This window comes from Lepisosteus oculatus, chromosome 2 (genome assembly GCF_040954835.1).
Source record: "Lepisosteus oculatus isolate fLepOcu1 chromosome 2, fLepOcu1.hap2, whole genome shotgun sequence".
NCBI classification, from domain to species: domain Eukaryota; kingdom Metazoa; phylum Chordata; class Actinopteri; order Semionotiformes; family Lepisosteidae; genus Lepisosteus; species Lepisosteus oculatus.
Window position 1 is genome coordinate 23,472,721 of NC_090697.1, and position 24,554 is coordinate 23,497,274.

Sequence of the window (24,554 nt, forward strand, 5' to 3'; positions counted from 1 at the left end):
AACATGACTAATTGAAACACTTTCAACTTCCCCTTGAATGTCACTACCAAAGAATACCAACCTACAGAGATTCACACAAAATTATTCAGCAGGACAAAAATTTAACTATATATTTTTTATATATACTGTATTGTAACTTACTAAAGATAAACTACAAATTACTATTAACACTTGGTCATTCGGTGCTGGAATATTTTAAATATCTTCTGCAATGATATCTTGATGTTGTGTTGATGTGGTCTTTCTTCAAGTACTATGATGCTGAACAAGGTACAGTATGCAATTGACAGTGAAAACAATGATAACAGATAGAATTATGTGATGTCAGACAGAACGACGAGAAAGCATTAGTCTAAGAAGTCTCTCACTGGGTGTCTGGGGAATGGAGGAACAAAATGGCTGCTGTAGCTCTTGGTTCTGTCACGCCCTCTGCAGCCAGAGGGCGCTCCTTCTCTGTCCTGTCCCTAGTTTCCGGTCGGCTGTCCTTCCTGTCCCTCTCTTTCCCTTGGGTTATATATTTCCGGGTCTTGCACTCTGTCCTGGCTCAGCATTGACGTTCGGATGTCCTGAGACCCGCCTAGCACCAGGGCGCCCCACGTCCGCTCCCTGAGGGCATAGGTTTCTATACGGCATTCCTGAACTCTTTGCACTATGAGCCCGGGCCTTTTTCCCGTCTCGCCGCTACGCATATGGGTCTTTTTCCGCTCTCCTGCTCCCCACAGTTAGTCCCTTTGGACGTCCGTGACAGGTTCAGAGAAGCAAGACAGGTCAGTTGGCATTCTAGGGGAACCACACACTGGAATGTTCAGCCTTCAATGCCACATGTGCGATAAAAATGCTAGCAGTCCTTCAGATGATGCTGAAAACCCTGCACAGTCTCCCAGATGTGATGTAAATCAATGTGACATTCCATCTGATACAGGCAGATGGCGGACAAGATAGCTGTCTATAGCTCTCAATTAATTCAAGCAATCTGGTATAATGTAATAGTATGCAAACTTTCAATACAGGAATCCGGCATAATTGATGGCAAATATTTGTACCCGAGAACAAGAGAAAGAAAGAGAAAATAAAGTTGTAAAAGATTTTCATGCAGACTGGCCTCAGCCTTTGGCTTTACATTTGGTCATAATGAGAAAAAAACAGAAATCTTCAATGTATAAACATATAAATATATAACCATATGTGTAGATAGACTGTATAACCATCTTCACATTGACTGAAAACTAATACAATGTTGAAAAGAAACACTCACAGCAAAAATGATGCAGGAATTTTGGAAATTGCCCTACTAAATACAAAGGAAATTAATTTAGCTTTTTTTTTCCCTTCGTTGTTTATGCACGTGGAAACATCATCATAAATAAACAAAAAACACATCACAACTGTGGGAACTGGGCACAGCATTTGAAACCCTAAAGGAATTCCTTCCCCTATGCACAAGACCTCAACGACTTAAGCACGCTCGTTAATGCAAAGAATAATAAAAGTGATAGGCTCCTCCACTTGCTGAACACTTAATGACGAACATTGTGATGCAGCGTGTATATTATAATGTTCCATGATTTAAAGCCTTCTGTTTGTTTCCTGGTGATAAACTGCTGCCTAAAGCCATGAAAATTACAATCATCCATCTCGCCCTGCACAGCCTTGCTGTTCACAAAATGGAGCAGAATACAGATAGGGAATATTTTTGTAAAGATAATTAGCTTACATGCCTTGAAAAGAGCACAGCAGGAAAAGTTTGGGGATTAATAAATATCCTAATGCATAGAATGAAAGAGTGAACACTTCGCAATTAGGAACAGATTGCATGGATTGTGCTACATAATTTTATTAGATTAAAGGTATTGTTTAGAATGAGTATGTGAGAACCTCATTGTAATTAAGTTATTTAAAAGATAAAAATAGTATTTGAATTACAGTACCTAGGCTAATCAAAAAGGATAAGAGAAAGAAACATAGAGCCACCAACAAAAAATAGAAATGCCTCTGTCAAAATGAGATTGTGCACAGGGTTCTTTTCCGATATCTGTTTATGCATTATGATAACGAGAAGCAATACTGCAAAGCATCGCTTTTCTTTTGTGGGTTCTGTGACATTGTGAGCTGGTTTCCTTGAACTTAAATGATCACTTCACCTTAAATAATCAATTTCTAAAAGACTTCCTGAACATGAGGTGAGATAGTAGCTGCTGTGCTAAAAAGAAACATTCTGTAGGTCAGTTTTACTGGAGAAATTTCATTGTCATTTTAGTGCTTTGGACTGAAAGGTTGGACAGAATTGTCTGAATTTGAATATACTGGAAATTTGAATTACTTTTATTTGTAGGAAAATACTAGAGCTTAATATCATGTTGTTTCTGCAACACTTCCTACCATGACAATTCTGTTGCATTCCCAGTCCCACCATTTTTTAAACATACCAGATATACTGTAAATAACACAGCCAAGAAGCAGAGTGGTCAGTGAACTCTCTGAGATAACTCTGGAGACGCCAAAAGATTTCACAGGATGCTGTGGGAATGTATTACTGTAACCTGTCTTTGCAGCAGCCAATCAGCTTCGGTTTCAGGGGAAGGTTTCATTGACCATGTGCACTGCATCCAAAACAGCAAAACAATCCCCAAAAAGCATTAGTCTGGGGGAACTCGGGACAGAGGAGTGTCAAGAACACGTTTCGACCGAGACCGGGATTAACTGAGAGCTTTGCTTTCGTTTTTTTTCCCCAGCAAAGTCTCCATGTCACCAACATGGTGTTATATTTTAAAATATATTTTTTAAATATTTTAAAATATTTTAATATGTTGTGCTGCATCTAATGCTGTGAGCAGAAAAGCAAAACAAAAAGTTCAAGCAGAACATACAAATAACCTTGCTTGTATGTCACGGTTGCTGCTTTTGAGAAGTTGGAGGGCCTCAGGCTGATGAAAATTAATATCAAAGACAGTGAGGCTATAAGAGTATAGTATAGTGCAATCCATATTTATTCAAACACAAGTCAAGAGCTTGAATCCAGTCACAGAAACTGATTATGTCTGCTTCACATTGTGGTGAAAATTAAAGAGGGTTATTTTATATAGCATAAAGGGAGCAGAGGTCGTACCTAATTCTATTTTACTGTTTGAATGCAAGTAATATTCAGACCATACTTTGGTATTCACATTTTCATAAATTGTGGAAATTTAAAATAATAATATGCTTGTGATTAGTACAGTATGTGCTCTGTGATGTTTCTTGGGGGTGAAAAAAAGTTAATTTTAGCGGGAAAGGGGGGGAATGAATTAACTAGCACAGATACAGTTTTGCTGGAGAATAAATTTGGCAACAGCGTGAATGTTTTTGTAGGGTTGTGGGGGCTGAAAAGACTAATTTGCTCGGTAATTAAAGGGCTTTTCTGAGTTTTGAAATGAAACAGTAGAAGGTTAGCAAAGGTACACATATCTCTCTTTAAGTACTCCAGCATTGTTTTGTTTCTGCCTTTTCCATTATCTTTGAAAAATGTCTCTGGGTCTTTATACTAACTGAATTGATCAAATTCGGCTGCGCTAATTATGCTGTCCGAGTCTTGTGATCAGAAAGTAGGTTTGCCTGCTACAGGAAAAAGGCTGACCACCCACACTTTCCCAAGGCCATGGTTCTATCTGCATCTGCTAAAAGAGAAAGCAGACCCTGCAGAGCTACTGCAGAACTGTCGTTATGACAAAGAATGTGCTGAATGGCCTTCGTCAGAAAACGTAGATGCCCCCCCATCTGAAAAATATTCTGTTGAGGGAAATTAAATGAATCAATGAGATCTCAACCCCAATTACCAGCTGACACAGCAATTATGAGTATCAGCACTACTCCAGCTCCCTCTCTGTCTCAGTGCGATTACCCATTCAGAACCTTAACGCCACAAAAAGGCAGTCAAGGGTAAAGGAAGCAAACGTCTGGTCTGTGCTCAGAGAGATCAGACATCCTAGAATCCAGTTTTTCGTCATTCTGTTCATCTTGTTTAACACTCAGTATTTCCAAAGGCTTGTCAAATCTAGACCAGCTCATTGTGCACAGAAGCTACTGATTTGTTATAGTGGTGTATTAGTGTGTCTACAGTCAGGTGCTAGCATAAACATACTGCAGCACATATTTCAGTTACTTGTCTATTAAAAAGCACTCACCAGTGTCACAGATGCAGGACTAGACCTAACCTAAATAATTATGAACAGCTGTAATTGTGAGGCACCTCTGACACTCACCTTCTGACTAGGTGCTGCTTATCACTGTGCCAAAAATAAGCATCTCCTTCCACAATCAAACCTTAATGACTTCCTTCCATCACGCCAGCAATGACTGAGTGAAACTGACTAAAGCTGCAGAGCTTCAAATGAAACCATGCCAACATACTTCTATAATCTGAATGTCTGCTATTTCACTCTTAAAAAACATGTTGTGTTTGTGTGTTCAAATTTATCAGATGATTCAATCCTTGGTTGACATAAAGGTGATTTTAAAAAGTCCTTTTCGTATGACTACCATGTTCACCTATACATGTATCGATTACGTTGGAGAAAATTACTTTCAACAAGTAAACCATCTATTGTCTAACCTCTTCCTCCAATTCAGGGTTGCATGGGAGCTGGTCTACCCAAGCAAGCAAAGGGATGCAAGGCAGGATTCACTCTGGACGAGACCTTAGTCCATCTCATGGCACACACACGCTCACACCGAGGCCAATTTTCCAAGATGCCAATTAACACACCCGCATGTTTTGGAAACCAGAGCACCCGGAGGAAACACAGACGAACACATGGAAAACATACAAACTCCGTAGATACTGTAGCATCCGAGACTCAGACCTGAACCCAGGGTCCCAGTGCTATGAGGCAGCAATTTTAACCATGGACCCACTGTGCTGCCCAAAAAGCATTCTGTATACTTTTAATACAAGTATACTATTATTTGTATTTGTAATTGCTTTCAAGAGATAATGTGCTATAACCATAATGGATGAAGTAGTTCAAGTAAGGAGCTGCGCCAGCATGCGTAGGCTGCAAAGGACCAAGTAAAAGTTTTATTCCATGCTGAAAAGAGAAGAAAGGAAACTCAACGTTTTGGCTGTGGAGCCTTCTTCGGGTGTGATAATGGATTACATTTTTAAGTTAACTCCAAAACCCCATACAATAATAATGTTTTAGGGCATTCGATTAATATGTGACATAATTATTTTAGAACCTATTCAACTTTACTATCCTCTAAGCTCACAGAGAGAACTTCCCCACCCAGGTAACAACAAATATCTGGCTTGCAGAGAATGAGCTCACTGAAATGAGGGCTGTTGCTGCCCCCTAAACTGAACTGCAAGTTAAAAGCAAAGCAACTACTGTAAATAAGCATGAAAGTAATGCACTAGTCATTCTACAATAAGGGACTCGACTCAGGAGTAAACAGTTTTGAGAATGACAGTAGTTCAGGAAGTTAATTACAAGTGTCCAAATGAAGGAGATAAACAAATTGGTTTAATTAAACTTTTCCAGCTCAACCACTGCACTCTCCATGCATCACAACCTCAATTAATTTCCCTTGATGCTGTATCTGTTGCTCTATTACAATTAAAGCTGTAGCCTTTCTTTATTCTTTCGGTCAATGAAATCAAACAGGAAAAATAGTCACACGGGAGAAGAGACTGATGCTCCAGTATTCACCCTTTGGGATCAACAGTTGTAGTTTCATGCCTGCAGTGCACTCTGCTTGTCGGGAACATTCTGCATTGAATATCTACAAGAGACTAACCGCCTTGAGCATAACTTCTGGTTTTCTAATTGTGAGAAATGTTGGGTCGTTAGTGTATCTGAAGAAGACAATTGCAAGGGGTAGATAACAAGGCTTTTCGCAGTCTCGCCAGAAACATTGTTCAGCTGGAGGGACGGCCTACTTTATTTCTGAGCAAAGGACAATGAAATCTCAAAACAGCTGATGCATGTAATTAATCCCATCCATCAGTGTGTCTCTACAATCACCATGGGTACCTATTTACAAGTGTCGAGTACCCAATACTGCATCATTCAGTCTGGTAGGCCAACATTTCTTTTTATAGAGTGCCAAATAAGTGCAAGTATGTAGTTACTGAACCCTGGAAACTGGGCAGGCACAGGTACAGTAGGTGGCCATTCCACTGAAGAGGTAATAATTTTCTTACTAGTGTGGTGGTTTAGTGCTTTATTTCTTTGTTTCTTATACAACAGTTAAAGATGTTTAAGTACAGTAAGTCACAGTTTTTCATAAATAATCAATTAATCAAAATGACTTCAAAAATATTTTAACAAGAACATCAAGCTCCATACTTTATTTTCTAATAAACATACATGCATAAATAGTGTGATAAGTTCCTTTTAATGCTTTATCCTAACCTTTCCACATTAACTCTTCCATTTGGAAAATCTGCACTCACTAACTTTTCTACAAGTTATTACATGATACCCTCACCACAGTAAAAAGAGAAACTCTAAAACATGTGTCGCTCGAGTTTAGAAAGTCTGAATTGAAATGCAGTTTTGCAATGGTAGACCGCTTTAGGCACTTACTGAATTATTTTTCTTCAGCAGAAATAATTCATTCTCTTTGCGTTCCAAAATTCTTCTGATCTTTATTTGTGTGTACTTCATCAATCTTTAAATATTACAGTACTATATATTGTACTTTTTATACAATATTGTACTGTATATTGTAGTTTAAAGACAAATCCTTATGAAATTGTTGTCAAGTTGTGTGTACAAACATGAAAAGATTACACATACTGTAAGAACTACACTATGATTTTTATTTTTTTAAGTACCTGCAATTTTAATACTGAACATTATTTAGTAAATGGCAATATCTCTTTATTCCGTACCCAATCTAAAAGCTTCAGCAAACACCACTGCATTTCTGAAGCATCAATGGATGAGATTTTGTGGAGGTTAAATACCTGAGACTTTCTTTCACGAGAACCAGAGAGCACTGTGACATTCAGATTATTGGTTTATTAACTGGACACACTTGTATCAGGAATCAGGGCTGAGCTAGCCAATTAGCTCTTATCATAATAGAGGTGAGACTCAGGTTATAGGCTAGCATACTGGGCTGCATGATAACGAGGAAGCATACTGTACTGTAGTTTGCATCTCTCTCTAGTCAGGTACCGTACCTGTGCCTGAAGAAAGGACACATGGCCTCTGAAAGGAGCATGTGTCATCTGATAGTGTGATTCATACATTTTGCAAAAAACAATCTGTCTCAATTTATACCTAATATCAGCGTTTCTATTTTGCAGAGGAGTTTGCTATGAAAACCTCAAGAGTCTGATGCCCACCACCTGTCAAATCACATATCCTGACGCTGCAGTTCTCTGTCTGAAGTTAAAAAAAAGGAGTAACTAGATGTAGCCCCTTGGAAATAACCCCCTGCTGAGTGCAGTATTAAATATTAATTTGCACAAGTGGCTGCATTAACATTTGTAAATGAAAAGTGAAATTGCTGAAATCAGAGTGCAAATTTGTGTTTGCTTTCTAAATCAGAATAGAAAACCACAATATTTTCATAATGATTTTCAAAACTACTTTTATAGAAGGCATCTAGGAGCATACGGGACTCAAAAGTACAGCACATTTGTTGGTGATCATATAAAGAAAATGAAGAAGGGTGTTTATAAAGGTTAATAACTCTATACAACTGTTGAATGTTGGGCTTTTATATAAACTTTATTTTTATTTACTTGTTATCCCATAATAACCTGAACTGCATGGTTTTTGATCCTGTAAAGAATAGCATTAATATCTAACTGATATCCATTAAAAATTCTAAGATTAAAGCCTAGGATATCCCACTATTTTCTTTATTAAATCACACAATTCTACAACATCGTGTGTTTATATGAAGGAATAGAACATTAACAGCACCCCTAGATGTATGCTGATATGCTTGTAGACCCAACAGGTTCTGCCATGAAATCAGCTCTATCGCTCTGCTACCTTACAATTGAGACCATACAGCAATCATCTTTTTTTGTCTTAGATGGCTTGAACCAATGAATCAAGTGGGAGTTACACATTCTAGCAGCAGAAAGTGCCTTATTGTAAGGCTACTGGTCCTCTCTTTCCATGAAAATGCATACACGCTTGATGGAAGGGAGAGACCGTGGGAATTATCAGATCCGACCACCATTCATTAGATTCCCATAAGCACTTAAAGGTCTGGGGTGTCTTTTCTCTCCGTGTGACATTATGTTTCATTATGCGTTTATAGGTTGAGATTTTTCACCCCATTTTTGTACTTTGAACAGTGAAAGTGACAGTCTTAATGGCTGAAGAGATATAATGCTGATCACCTTTTCAACTTTCCCTGGTGGGGTAGCATTTGCAGTGAGTCTATGTGTAGGCAGGACACAGTAACTTGTACGAAATGAGGACAACATTTTTCAGAGCAACGCTAACCCTAACTTTCACCTAGAAAGAAAGTGTTCGAGAACAGGCTGTCAAAGAAACGATCCCTTTAAATGACTCATTTAATAAGTTATTAAACGGCAACGTAATTAAACTTGTACTGTATATTACAGGTCAATCATTATATAATCTTTAGAGTGAATAACCTCTAACTGAAAAACTTTTGATTAAAAAAGTATCATCAAGACTTCCTGTCTTTTTACGCATTGTGTCACTGTGATTTTTTGCACTTCGGCCCTGAATAGGGTTACACCCCAGTAATTTGTTTTCTACACTTCCTCATAAATCCTCAGTAATGGATAGTGATGGTGAATGAAATCACCCTAATCCATGTGTAAATGCATGTCCTTTTGACAAACGATAGTGCAGATAGTAATCAATGGTTTTAATTCATGCATGAAGTTTCAAGTTTATTTTCACCTCAGTTTTTAGAACCAGCTTTAGAAAGATCTGTTGCACACTGAGCAAGGAGAGGGGGATTTGTGACATTTTACAAGCTTCACTCTGAAAAAAAATAACTCAGTCCTGACACAAGAAATGGAAAAGTGCATACCTTAAAAAGAACAAAAATTACCCTTTAACTTCTGCTAAATAATAATAGGAACACAAATCAGTCATTGTTTTTTGTTGTGTGCAAAATTTCAATTTGTTTTTAATATCTGCTTGCCCCAGCAATTAAGACATTAAAACCAATAATTAATTCCCTTAAGATATTAGCAGTTCCACTTTTTACCTCACAAAATCATACTGATACATACTGTATGAACTGATTATGAAAGTGAGATACTGTATATCAATTTAGCACTGACAGTCTGGTCTCAAACCATTATAATGTAATGTGTCTTACTGTAACTGGTAAGTTGGACTTTTATCTTCTAACAAGCTAAATATGATGACATACAGTAACATTAATTTCTTCTGTAACAGGATCATCATTTTTACAGAGAGAGTTGTTGGAGTTTGGAACAAGTCACTCAGACACATTATTGAAAATTATATTTTGGCTACTTTTACGAAATGGCTGGGTGGGATCCTCAGCTCTATTACAGCAGCTATTAAAATCCAGATGCGCTAAGTGGGTTGGATTGCATCCGCTCCTCTGTAACCATAATTTTGATGTTACAAAAGATTATTGAAAAATAAAATCAACATCAACAACCACAAAAAATCTTTCACATTACTGTATACTGTACATTTTGGGCTCTGACTATGAATAGTGAAGCTTTAAGTGATAAAATAACCCTCACAGCAGGGTGACAGGGTGACAAAGCAAAAGAAAAAAGATGTTAGAATAAATATGTTAGATAACACACTCATGAATTCAGAAATATTCCACTCCAAGCCAACAATTTGGTAAATATTAGTTTTAACCAATGCCACGTTAAAGTAAAGAATCCAACAGAGTGATCACCAGTACTGTGAATACTGATTATTACATGTTAAAAGCATGTAAATCAGTGAAGGACATTTGGTAGGTGAAGGTAGGGGGTACTAATGAAACAGATGTGGATAACAGTAGCCTTCATTCAACTGCCCACAAAATTGCCATTAAATTCTGCTATTCATTCATACAGTATCTACACCTTCAAACTCTCAGAAAAGTACATGATGAAATGTGTGGTTCTCCATCCTAAATTGCCCTGTAATGGAATAAACAGAGATATCTCACAAAATGGCCCCCAGCAAAACATATATAATTAATATTATTACTTTAATCATCATAATCTAGGGAAACTAGAAACACTATAAACACTGTTTTGTTTCACTGATTAAAGGGGTCTGGGGCAGTATTCTTGTATGGTCTTCAAATTCCCTCCCACAGAACCACACAGAGATGGCAAATATTTTGTCAGAACCATGAGTCGTGTTTTAATGACTTGAACAAGACAGGGCTTTAGCTTTACAAACTAGACTTTATAGACTTTACCTGGCAGAGGTTTTCAACTTTGTAATCAATGTGTCCAAAATAGCTGCAAAACCACAGGCAACTAAAATTCACAACAAAGCATCAGAAAATCAGTTCATTTTGTTTTTATCTAGAAAAAAGTTTAAAGACTGATTAGCATTTTACATAGCTATATACTGTATTCTTAACATAGTAGGTTTACAGTATATAAAATACAGTGCTCTCTTCAGTAGACTACAGGCTTCTAATTCTCTTTTTGAGAATGAATATATTAACTTAATATGTACTGTTATGTAATGTTAATACCAACCAGTAATTACACAAAAGGCAATCCTCAAAACCTATATTATTATGCAAAACTGAAGTATTTTTTATTCCTAGCAGCAAATGCATCTTTCTATGAGCATCTGATTCTAATATAATAATACATTAATAAATAGTCTAAAGAACAAACAGTGAAATGAAGATAATTTTGCCTAAGAACAGTATAAATCAACAACAGGTGGCAGAATTTGTTCTGCTTCCTCCCAGATATTGGGTTCTGGATTTGATTCTGCACTTGGGGTGAATTCGTCCTGCTGTTTGTTCCAGTTCCCTTCCATCTTCTAAAGACCTCTTGTCAAGGCCAAGTAGTTAACTGGCGTCTCTAAATATTTCATGTGTGTGCCCTCCAATGGATGCCTGTGAAATACAGTAGATTCTAGGTTGCAGCAAACCTTAAGGGAATGAGCAGTTGCAGTATGCAATAATGGGTGGACTGATAAACAACTTCTCTTACTTGAATCGTGTATTCATTGGAGAGTTCTGTGAAATGACTTGGCGATCTTTACATACCCTAAAAGTTGGGAACAAACATTGGTTTTGGTTTTATTTTCGGAAGACGTCATACTAAGCCAAGGAACAAGGAATGTTTTGCACCACCAGAATTTGGAGATTGGATAACGGGGAAAAAGACATGAACATCACAGTTAGTAGAAGAATAAACACAAGCCAGTATTACATTAAACATATTCCAGGAAACAGAAAACTCCATGGATACAGTTACATAAGAAAATGTACAAACGAAAAAGAGAAGGCAACTCAGCCTTATTAAGGAATTTATTTGATCTCATACACTATGTAAAAGTTGAATTTACAAGTGTACCTATGGTGGACCACAAAAAGAACACAGTGGCACTGAAAACCACCACTGCATCAGATACATTGGAAAAAAACCTCACCTGTGTAAATATGTCAATGACTGTATTATTGTTCACTGAATGGAACGGTAAATGTTCATGTTTGGTTTTCTATACAAGAGTATTTGTTTACTCTCTTTTTTTACCACTATACCAGGCTTGTTAAACCTCATTAAGAGCAGGAGTAGGAAACTGATGTGCTGGTAGCCATCTCTCTGAAGTGTACAGTATATTTTGCTTTGTTTGACTTTGTTAATAAGACCAGGAGTCATCCTTTATCTTTACTTTCTTTCTGTGTCCAGAGTGTTCATGTGTGAAGGTCCATGAAGCCACTCTATCAAATAAAGAAACTCATTGGCTTCCCAAAATGCTCCCTCTCACTGGGAGCTCTTGATGTTCTGCATGGTCGCATGCAGCAACGGGCTAAATAAATATTTACTTTAAGATTTTGAACATTGTTCAATTTCAGGTTCTTCCCTGTTCAAGACTAAAAAGCTTCAGTTTTTTGGTCTTTCAGAATAGGACATTCCTTCATCAGCATTATCTCTTTATATTGGTGACAAAAAATCATCCTAAAATACAGCATCCTAAAATAATTCTATAAACAATTTTAAAATAACATCCATTTATTTTATTTCCAGCAATACTTCCCCCTCATAAACAAATGTACTTACTGACCTCATCTATCTGCTTTATAAATAAAACGCTACAGTTAAGGACTCAGTTAACTAACACTGATATTCCAACCACCCGATAGAGAATGAAAGTTTCAATTACCTGAGAGCAGGAAATGTATAGATTGATTTGTCTTTTATGATTCATGCTGTTGCAGTGGAGAGCTGGCAGTGAAAACTGTTGCCTGGCAACAACAATCAAAGTGCGTTTCACCTCTGTCATTTCCCTCACTCTCATTGAAGATTAAAGGAATGCTCTGTGACTTAACTTATTTTTCATCCTTGATCGCTCACAAATTCACATCAAAATTAATTAATTGGTTGAAAAAATACCAATGATGGACACTAAGTAAAAACTGAAAGGATGGTTAGAAAAGGTGCCGGAGTGAAGAAGCCTGTTTGTAATGCTTCTGTATTCTCTTGTGTGCTATTACCATTAGGATCCCCATCCACATGTTCCTAGTGTGACCAACATGGCAATGGGCTAAAGAAAAATATAAATGCAGGGACAAACATAATGCTGTTAAAATGATTTACAACTCTAACAATTCCAGTATAAACCTTTCTAAGGTCTGCATGCAGGTCATCACTTCCTTGCCTCCCTCATTGGCCTGTAGTCATCCATGATTTATTTTAATTTTATTCAAATAAGATACTCACTCTAACATATTTTCTTGACACCTCATTGTTTCAAGGGAGGTATTTCCAAAAAACAGGCAAACAAGACTTTTAAGTAAAACAACTTTTAATTATATGTTAATAAATATGAAGTGAAAAATTCCTCTGTTCTCTCAACCCTCTCTCGGCCACAACATCCCCAGTGTTGACATTTGTTTTTACAGTTTTGAGAAGGATGGCCTGATAACTGTGTATTTTTTTCAGTTTTGTGGAAACCACTCAACAGCCTTCTGCAGTGTGTGCTGGGAGACTACAGTACATTTCCTAGTCAAGAATGTCCTAAATTATTCTCTTCCGTATTGAGATGAGACAACTATGAGGAGATCTAATTCAAGAAAAGGATTTTGGCAAAATGTTTACAATCCAACAGACTCCTTCAGAGTCAACAGTGCAACACCAGCAGAAACTACAAGAAAGTGCTTCAAAAATGAAAAACACTTTTTTAACAAAGGACTGTGTGAGAACAATCTTCCCAGAAGTCTTGTTGAAACCGCTGCTCTGTGCTGGGTGGATTGACGATAAAAATGTAGATTTTATTTTGTTACTCATATTACTATAAAACTATATGTTTTATAGCATATCTGCATTCTTTTGATAAACACATTTCTTACAACATTTTTGTTTACATACAAAACTAGGAAGATTGTAATGCAAGACGGCAATTTCTAGTTAGATACAATATGAAAATACCACCATCCATCCTCATTCCTACAAAAGTCCTAAAGTATAATAAAAATAATTAAAGATACATTTCTGAAATCTAGACAGTGAGATCTAAATCAGCTCTCCCCCCACACACTGTACGCATGGATACATAAGTATAAACATACTGTAGGAATAGACTTGTGCAAAAAGGTGAGAGCCTTTATTTTAGCTCCCTTGGATTTTATATGTCATAATTCCAATTTGGCCTTTAGATGGTTAACAACAGACTGCAGGAGATTTAATGAAAGTTCTCAAAATGTGTGGAAATGCAACAGTACAAGTACTGTAACTGTCTCTACACAAGAATATGGGAGCTCCTTCCAATAGTCAGCTCCCTCATATCCGTGGTATTGACCTCAGTATGAACAACTTGCAGATCTCAGAAAGACAAATCTGCCACTGAATCTGTATTTCTCACACGTCCTTAACACTGAGACTTCAATTGGTCTCTTCTTAAAAAATAACCGTAATAACTCGTCGAGGTGAAAAATAGCCGCGTCTGACTGAGCTCACAAGCAGGTCTCGGGGAACAGCGAAGTGGGGAACACCGCAACAAAAGTGAAGCGAAAAAGAAAAGCACAAAAATAAACCCAATACTCGGGGCTGTATAACAGTAGTGGCAAACAGAGAAAGTGGCGAAATAATTAAGCGCAAAAAGGTACAGAAAAACAATTGTCTAAGGAAACTATGAAGTAGCAAACGCACAGCTAATCACAAAGCCCTAAATGAGGGGCGAGGGAAGTATTTAAAATTACTTTAAAATCGAACTAATAAGACAATAATAATTAAATAATAGTTAAATTGGCCGCCCGCTGTGAAAGTCTGCCCGAGCGTGTTCTTACAGTGCCGGTAGGTGTGCTGTCCCGCGTGTGTATGCGGGACTAATCACCTGCGCTTGCTCGTTCATGACAATAATAATAAAAAAAATATTCATACAGTATACAGTATATAGTACTTTTCATGTCAAGAAATTATATAACTATAATTATATATTACTGCTGCGGACGCACAATATTTAAAATTCAATGAGGCTTATAAACTTAGTTTACTGTAGGTCAAACTGACCTACTGTACTGTATTCCTGTAACGCCAGTATGGTTAATATGACATGTTTATACCCACTTAAAACGTGCATAACGTTTCCAAGAAAAAATATATCAACATAATATAGCGTGGCGTTTGCTAGGGTAAAGTCATTATGTACTGTATAATCTGTAAGGCTTCACTTGTCTAAAAGGCTCATGACAAATCAAAAACCAATTGCTTGCACTGACAAACCAATGAAAGAGGGACAGCTCGGAGGTAATGTACTGTAGCTTTGAGGAATACATTTTCCCCCATCAGTCCCCTGTCTCCCTCAAGATCGTATTGACTGCTGAAGAGCAATATGTTGTCCATCTGAAAGATATAAGCTGTTGCCAGCCAGGGGCATAAAGATCTAAATGTGCAACATGAGACTCTGTAGGACTGCCCGATGACACCAGGGATGGTTTGTCTACAACCTGCTTTAATGGTTGTTACTGATTTTTTTTTTTACTTGACCTTTTCATATTACCAGGAGGTTCATCTTTTCGGATAAGATGTTTATTATGTATCCCTTTTACCCAAGAGAGTTGTCTTATTCTCTGAAAGTCTTTATTAGTGTAAGGCAGTTTCTCTGCATACAAGTGATCTTTTTTAGCAATACAATTGAATATACTGTAACCTTTAGGAAAGCACTATAGGTTTACAATATTTAACATGGCTTTCTTGTACCTACAGAAAAAAAGACAAGTTTAAAAAGCTATTACATTTTTGTAATTGAAACTATTACAATACAGCAATATTGGATTTAGATACTTTATAACGTGGTAGTCATAGGGCACATTTGGACCCAATTTAAGATAAAAACGGATTATTGAACCTAGTTATGGTTCAGTAAGTTTTTATTTTGTTGTTATAAGTTACATGGGCTCATGATTTAAAGATGTCTTCACACTCTCACAAAAGTTCCAGAAGAGTAATTCAAAATAATCTATTAAAGTGATCATTTATGTTTGAGAATCTTTTATAGCAGTGTCCGTCACTTTTACATTAACAGGTATTCAAAAGTGATGATAATATCATTAATAATATCACAATTTTACTTTTCTCACTCTGGAAGGAAACTGCAGACACTCACTGAGAAATCTGAAGCTCTTAGATGTTGTCACAGTATTTTGAAGATGAAATTAATTAACAAGAGACCGTAAAAAAGTATACCAGCCACAAATCCCTGCCTTTTCTAGGAAAATATCAAGTGGAATAAAGTTGAATTTCACTGAGGTGCAGCTATCAGTCCTTTTAAGAGTCCCTAAACAGGGAATTTTAATGTCATTCATCCAAGATACTGCAAATACTATGCTGAAAAAGTCCTAGCTCCACTAAAAACTGCATACAGGATTGTATACAGTAAACTTTTTTTATATAGACAAAATCCTAGCTTTCTTTCATATGAATTACAGTATGTAGAAGGGCCATACACCTACATAACAATAAAACAGGCCTTTGGAATTACAAGTTTGTTTCAATTACATAGAGACTAGCAGTATAACTTGGGCTGCAGAGGGATTAAGACAGACAGGTTTGCTTTTAAATGGCTACTTAAAATATAAAACAGAAAGAGTACCTAGTGTGCCTGTTATACACTTAATTAAGAGAGAAACGATGCATCTTTAAGGCTCCACTGGGGAATAAAATAGTCTAATTTTTCATGCAAAAATGTGTGTGCCTATAATTTTCATTCTCTCTGTAACAAAAGACAATTTTTTATTTTCTCCCTTTAGCTAATGTTCTAATGCCTCATTCATCGCCCATTTTTGTTGTTCAAATTCAGAACTGCAGAAAAGAAGACAACGGATATTTTAATTAGTTCATTTTTTAATTACATAATTTGAATCCACCAGAAATGAATTCTTGCTGAAGAACAAATCAGTGGGAAAAGTAATATTAGCCTTTTGGTGGGATTTTCATTTTCGTCTGTTAACAATAATGGAAAACACTCCACTTTTCCATGCAAATTTGTGTTTATTACATTGTGTTTACTACACTTCTATTAAATCACTGAATTATATGAAAAATATATATTAAAAGTCTTTCCTGAAATAAATGTGTTAATTACAAACATTCACATATGCCAAATATCACATATGCTTAGAAATTTCACTAAAGCCATCTGACTAGCGGGGTGGAAGTTAAAAATGGCTTTGAAACATTAATGATTTCCACTTTCACACTAAAAGCTCAGCTGCAGAATATCTTGCAATTCTTGTCTGTGACATTTATTGTCTTGTGCAAAGTTTGTGCTTGTCGAGTGTCCTTATAAGGTATCATGGTAGCAAAGTGGATAGCATTATTGTCTTGCAGCCCTGGGGCCCCAAGTTTAATTCCAGGGCTCGGGTGCTACTTGTTTGCAGTTTGTATAGTACGTTAGTTTAAGGGGACAAGAGATGGATTAAAAGCCAATTATAACTGTATGATAGACTCTTTTTTTCACTTTTTAACCCATACTTTAGTCTGGGTTTTCCAGTTGCCTCCCACAGTCCAAAGACACATAGAAGCGGTAGGTTAATTGGTTTCTGGGAAAACCGGTCCAAGGTGTGAGTATATGCATCTGTGTTTGTGTCTGTGTGTATGCCCTAGCATCCCGTCCAGGGTGTACCCTGGCTTGCGCCTGTTGCTTGCCCAGACAGGCTCTTTCCCCCCAGCGGCCCTGAATTGGAAGAAGTGGTTAGAAAATATGGATGAACATGACTTCAGGAGAGCTCCCCACATCTGTAGGCCCCCTCTACTTTCAAACAATATGAATTCTGGTTTTAATCAGAAATGCAGATTTGTATTTAAATAAAAAGTGAAAAACAGAGTCTATCATACTGATATGATTGGCTTTAATCCATCTCTTGTCCCCTTAAACGAAATAGTTTTGACATTATATTGTAAAATCTCCAGCAGCTCAATTAAATATGAATATTCTTATCGCTGTTACACTAGATGTTTAATTAAACAGCACGAAAGGTTATCTTAATAAATACAGTTGGCAGTATGCAGCAGTGTTTTATCACTGTCACAGGAATGACAGTGATAAAATATTACAAGTGCAGTCTTCACATGCCCAAACAGATGATTTCTTCAACAGGAGCTTAATGGAAACGGCTCTCCAGAAAGAACAGACTCCATTACTAGGACAGTGGTGCCCCAGGACAGAAATGATCAACAGTAGCTGAGTGCCATCACTCATCATGTATGAACGGCACAAAATTGCTGAGCAAGCTGGCTTCCTCTCTAATTAACCTCTGAGACACACACATTGGGATTTGACCTGCTGTGCTTCACCGCCATGAAGGGGCTGCCAGGTCAGATGCATGCTCTTCCTAGCATTTCAGAGGTGGTAAAGAACTGATCTTTCAATTGGAATGATCAAGAACACATGCATATGAGAGCAAATAATACTATGCTTTAAAATCTCCATCAATAAATGGGAGGCATCTAACTTGGCCTGCCTTCAAGGATCTGCTTTGCACTGTATGTGAATGCACTGTACACTGAACTGGAAAATACATGGAGATGCATTTCCAAAAAACATGCCTGACATGCATTTCATGAAGTGTGTTTATAGAACCAAACCGCAAATTCTCATCTGTGGGGATGAATGTGTCTCTCCTTGTCTTGTATGATTGAACCATTCTTGGCCCTAGGCCTTGTGAGATGCAAACTGGAAGCGTAGTTCTGATCAGGTGAAAGAGCCAAGCTACAGTATCATGTTAAATGTACATCTACATAAATTTATTTTAAATGAAATAATAACCATGATATAAGACCTTAAATTGCTATATATGAACAAAGTTATAGTTCATAATACATAAAGAAGTTTTTTTTTCTTTATACTGCTCACCCTAAAGTTAAAGATGTAGATGTAAATGTAAAAATCATACTTAAAAGACGTTTATTACATTGGTGTCCCAAAGTTTTCATTGATGTGGTGGATCCATGGAAGTTTATCATCGTTGGCATCAGTAGAATACATCAAACATATCTTCTATTTGCCAGGTAAGTCATGAGAAACACAAAAAGAAGCCACTGAGCCCTTTTGGTTCGTTTCCAAACCTCTGGTTTGAGATATTTAAAGAAATAAATCAGTTACCCTTCATTCTGGAGTTATTTTTTTAGATACAGTATAAACAAAGATCAGATGAAGATTTTTCTGGCACTTACAGCCAGAGCAAAAAAAAAAAATGTCTGAGAACCATGACTTGTATACTTTTTTCATTTGGCTTGATGGTTTTATGATTTTTCAGTTTAGAAATGAGAGATTTGATCCCAATCAGGCACATTTTGCTCAGTGATGTTTGGTCTTTGCACCAGGAAGAAACAGGTCTGCTCTTCCTTAAGGGCAACTACTTGCTCCACTCTGTAAGTGAACTGTGCAGAAGAAAGAAGCAGTAAATTGACTTGCCCTCATGGTCAAAGAGCAAAGAAGGAAGGTGAGGTCTGAAGTCTGAGTTAAGAGAGAAATCAAAAGCAGAATTAGATTAGCAAATACAAGAAAGCCACTCAATAACCTAGAGAGTTGGGTCAATGATAACCTTACTAACCAATATAACCAACACAACTGTGGGAGTACCTTATGTTTGCTAGGAATCAATCAGAAAAATGGTGATACTGTATACTGTATAGGCAAGGATTTACAGGACAGAATACACAATTTTATTAATAATAAAATAAATAGTCAAATAGACCAATAAACAAGTAAATATCTATGAAGCGATCTGCAGTCATACAAATGGCTGATCACTTGCGACAAAAATATTAACAATAACAGGGTTGAAATACACTGACTACAACAATTATTTTTGTAGTCAATTTTGGAATTAATTAGTCTCAAACAAACACATTTACATGCATACACTTTTCAGATAAGTGAATATTCAATCTGCAAAAGCTGTTCTGATGTGAGCTTTTGAAAAAGTCCTACTGGGAGAGGAATGCTGGATTCAGTTGTAGCATTTAAACCTTGGTTGCTACATCTGTGCCAAAGGACATCTGATGGGATACTGAAACTTAGAAATGTGAGAAACCTAGAAACGTCTGGTAATCTGTATTTTGTAGCTGCTGCTTTGAATATTCTGTGATATTCAGTGGTGTTGACAAAAGTCCAACTTTATTATTTTCTGAATCTTGTCACAAAACGTCACGTGTTGCAAAGGACATCTCATCTGCAGTTTTCTGGCAGTATTCTGGTTTATGTCGTTCTCTCAGCCCAGCAACTACGTTCGGCAAGTCAGATGCAGGAGAAACAATCATTTGATTTGTTTTGCTATAAAGGTTTTCTGCGGTTTCCAAGGGCAAGACTTCACACTTTATTGTGCAAAGTATTTTAACTCTCACCATAGCGGGTAGCGATTGGTCTTGTCGTCATTAGTTGATGTGTCCATCCCTACTTGAAATGTTCCTCATTTGTGGGTCACTTTAGCCCTCATAGAAGATTTATGACAGGTGACTCCCTTAAACTGATGTTTAAGTCCAGACATCTCTCCCCTTTTGTAGTGAAAGATTAAGAGGCAAAATGGGCAATTCATCACTAAAGGTATAAAGCTAATTCCAGTTAATGAGGTCCTGGTTTGCGTTAACAAGTAAACTCATCCAAATTGACAGTGTCTCACCTTGGCTCAAGAAACTGACTCAAGGGATTTAAGAAGTGACCAGATGATTTTCCATTCTAGGAAAGTGAAACTTATTACACTATTTTGGGACATTTAATTCTACGCATAACAATACATCTTGCTGCTGCATTACCATAATTGATCAATTGAGCTGTTATACAATACTTTTCTTGTACTTATAATACTTTTGTTCTACGTTCATATGCCTTATGTGTATCAAATTGGTGTACAAATAAAAATTAAATAATGTGACATAGCCTGACTTTAACCGATTGTAGGGGGAGTTTTTTTTGTAGTGCACAATGCATTGTAGATTAAGAGTGTATCACAGGCCTCAAAGAGCTTTCAAGGAGTTTTAACAACTTATCCTGCAAACCTGTTAGCAGGCTCCTCTAAAACTGCATTTATCACAGCTTTTGGCCTTTGAAATTGATCTGAAGTGGGAGAGAAACTGGCAACAACAGGAAGGCAGTAGGGTTCATTTGTATTGGAGATATGCTGTATCATTTGAGTGCCTTTATGAAGAGTAATAAGATGGCCAGAAAGGACAACTGTGGCAAACACTGACATTTATTATCAACATATTAGCATTCAGTATTAAACAGTGTCATTTATTTTTGCTGTTTTGTGGTGCTGTTAATAAATATTTTTATAATACAGTAACTACTGTATATAATAGAATAATTAAAAAAATAAAAAGAAGGAAAGCACAGATCATCGATGATAGTAAAGATTATTACAGTTACAGTATGTTCTGAAACAAAAATACTCCATTACACTAAACTGGAATATTACACTGCATCCCATGAATGCAGGACAGAAGAGATTCAACCTGTATTTATGTAACAAGGTCAATATAACACCACAGGGTTGAAAACTGATCATTTTCTGTCTAGCCTGAAGCAAAGCATTGCAGGTTTTTCACACAACTGACTCCATCTGAAGAAGAATCGGCAACGTGCTGCTGTGCTTTTTCAAAGTTGACCCTCGGGCTTATCTTAACCTGGTGGCTCTGCGCTTTCAAGAACTCTGTACTGCAAGAGACACCGCTGAATCACACATTTTTGGGTGGATCACATTGTAAACCACTACTTTAACTAATTTAGAATTTGCAAAAGGATGTACAATGTTAATACTGTCTTAGATTCCTGTCTCAGGAAACGTTTCTGACAGCATAAAACAGGCTTTGACTTGTATAGTGTCATGGGGGCAAAAATAACACAGAACAACCCAAATCATGCCACTTATGGAGAGAGACACTGGTGTGCAGTTGTGCACAAGTTTATTAAAACACCAAATCAATGAAAATTAATGAAATATAGATTATAATATTGTTCTCTGGTATGGAGGGGAAGACTCTGGACTTTCACATCATGACAAGTAACCTTTGGTTTATCAACTTTCAGTTATTAATATTTTGTACACATACAGGACTGCATTGCACCATAAATCCCAAATCTATCAGCACTATTTTCAGTGTACTGGACATAACACGTTTCCCTCCCTTTTGTACAGAACTTTTGTATAAATAAAACAAATCATTAACAAAAACCATTTGAAAAACTTTGGCTGTGCCAAAGGTTCAACCCAATCCATCTGCAAAAGCCAAAGAACAGCTGAGCCCTGACATCTCTAAATGCAATGAGGTTTCACAATGAGAATAATACATTGGCTGGAACCCACACTAGCACTGAATTGTCAGTTTGGTTGTCAGTGCCTAAATTTCAACCAGCCTTGACTTGTACTGTTGAATAGCTATGAAGCATAGGATTAAATGGAAAAAAAAAGTTCCATTTTCTTATTTAACTTTCTCACCAATGGCATCGTAATGACATTATGTTCAATGGTTACTAGCTAATTTCTTTTTTTGCCCATCATTTCATTTGCACAAAGGCTGCACTAGGGTATTTTAAAATTTATCTAAGGGAGCGGGAACATAAAATTATTGCCCATGCATTATTAAAATGTCATCTGGAGATAAGGAACAGCAGAATAATAAACGGCTTCAGCTGGCACATCGTCAGTACAGGGGCTATGTTCTAGAGATTGAAATCCAGGCATGTTTACATGCCACAGGAAGGGCTTAAAACAGCACCCTTCATAGTCTTAGGTAAATGTAGCCTTCATGCCACTTTTAATTTAAATGATCTGCTTTTCACTTTCACAAGGACAAGGAATTGGCTGTACCATACAGCTTATCATAGATTAAAATGAGGTTAAATGGTTAAAATGAGAAGCCAAAAGATATGCAGGAGGAGGGTGTTTCAATGAAAGAGGGCAAACATTTCAACACGCAGCTGATCCAAGAAAATGGATGAACACTGACAGACGAAAAAGATTCACGCCGGTGGGATGTCTGCCTAACTTGACTTGGTGGAGGTGCGCTCTGCCACCGAAGTTTAGAAGGTGAATGTCAAGGAAGTCACATCCTGTTTGTACTTCAGTGGCTGAATGCTAAAATCTAAGGGACAGACCGTGTTCCTCTGCAGATTTTGAACTAGCTCCAAGTCTAGGAGTCTTTGCCTCCCCCCACCAAATTCCTCCATACCATCAGGTCAGAAGGCTCTGTGAATTGTTGTATTTTATTAATTACATTTACAGTATCAAACCTTTTTATCCCAAAGCATTTTAGACATAAGAGACGACACACTTCATATGTCTCCACTACATGTGCAGGAACTCACAATACACAGCAGATCAGGTAGATTAGTGAGAAATTACTTTTTAGAAACTAGAAACTACCACCTGAATTAAACTGGCAGTAATTTTAGGTAGATAAAACAAAGTTACCAACGAAAGGAGTTCATTTGGCCCATCTAACCATTTTATTAGTTTGTAGTTAAGGAATCCAAAGATCCCATACAGCTGTTTCTTGAAAGAAGTCAGGATATCAACTTAGAAAATATAGGTGGGTAGCTTGTTGCACACTCCCACCACCCTATGATTGAAAACCCAGTCAAACTCAGGACCTTGGAGTGTGAAACAGCTCAAACCACCACATCACCATGCTGGCATATTTGTTAAATATACTGTATAACAGCACAGAAAACACCAACTTTTGGAAATACACTAGCTGACTGATGGGTATTTTTAAATAAACTGAAGTCTCCGTTTTTTCTAACACAAAACTGGAAGCCTTACTGTAGAAAGCATAGCTTTTTGATGTCTAAATTAAAGAAAATAATTAAATAACCCTTTGTTTTTATCTTACCTATTGCTACCTGGAGTTGAGTTTATTACAGAAGACACTCAACAGTCTTCCCTGTTAATTATCAATGCTGTTTAGCTCTAATTATTGTACTATAATAAGCAGATGTTTTCATAATAGATCTTCATCATGCACACTTCAAAAGAATGGAGAAGATTTCCATATTATTAAACTGCAATGAGTGAAGTTAATTTCTGAGTCACAAAGGAATACAAGCCTCCCTTAATCATTTCATATATAAAGTACAATCAACAACACCAAGACGCAAAGAAGACATAACACCTGCTGTGAAAGGATTACAGAGTGCCAGAACAAGAACTGTTTAAATGGATGGAGGGCTCAGATGGCTCCCACATACAGTATATGCACATGAGACAGGCAGTTTGACACAGTCAAGTATACAGCAGGATAAGAAGGATGAATAATAGAAGGTGTTTTAGCAATGCCTACAAGTAGATTGGTCACATTAAAACCATTGAAAAGATGTTTTCAGTGGAAGTTTCTCTATTAAGAATATACAGAGAAGGCTGTTCTGCCCATGTAGTAAATTGTGAAGGGTAATAATTAAATGTTAACAGCCAGAACAGCAAAATTTATATATATTCAAAAATTCTAGTGTAACACAATGCTACACAAACATAGCTCAATACAAAATTTCAGTATAGATCTGTGTATTTTTGCAGTACACATACAGAATTTCGAAGTTCAGCCATAACTAATATCCATACAAAGACAAAGATACTGTATGTGAAACTCAGAAGACGGTGTATTGTTGAGACACCAAATTCAGACAAAAACACCCAGCCCACTTTTATAAGGTACAATTTAAGGCTCCCTTAGCTTCACTTGTCCCATTCTGTCTGTAATCTTACTACAGTACATAAAGAAGAAAAATCTATTAGGACAGCAGGTAGCCTTTTTACTGCTCAAGCAGGTTTTGATTTATACTTTAAACTTAAGACTCTGCAATATAATAATGGTGTGAAATATGAAGTATTACAGTTGCAGGGAAGTTCAGTATGTGTCAAGAAGCACTGTGGTTTATAGTGTCAATCTTCCCAAATAAGAC

The 24,554-nt window shown here is 36.9% G+C and overlaps 1 protein-coding gene and 1 long non-coding RNA gene across 2 annotated transcripts in view; both read right to left on the reverse strand.

Moving 5' to 3' along the window:
- Positions 1-24,554, reverse strand: part of smyd3 (SET and MYND domain containing 3) — a 343,364-nt gene that overhangs the window by 171,747 nt on the left and 147,063 nt on the right. The gene's annotated exons all lie outside the window — the stretch shown is intronic.
- On the reverse strand, positions 10,845-12,396 carry LOC107077956 (uncharacterized). Its single transcript, XR_001478931.1, has 3 exons — positions 12,321-12,396; positions 11,144-11,253; positions 10,845-11,046 (listed from the first exon to the last, which is right to left on the reverse strand). It is a non-coding gene; the product is annotated as an uncharacterized lncRNA (long non-coding RNA).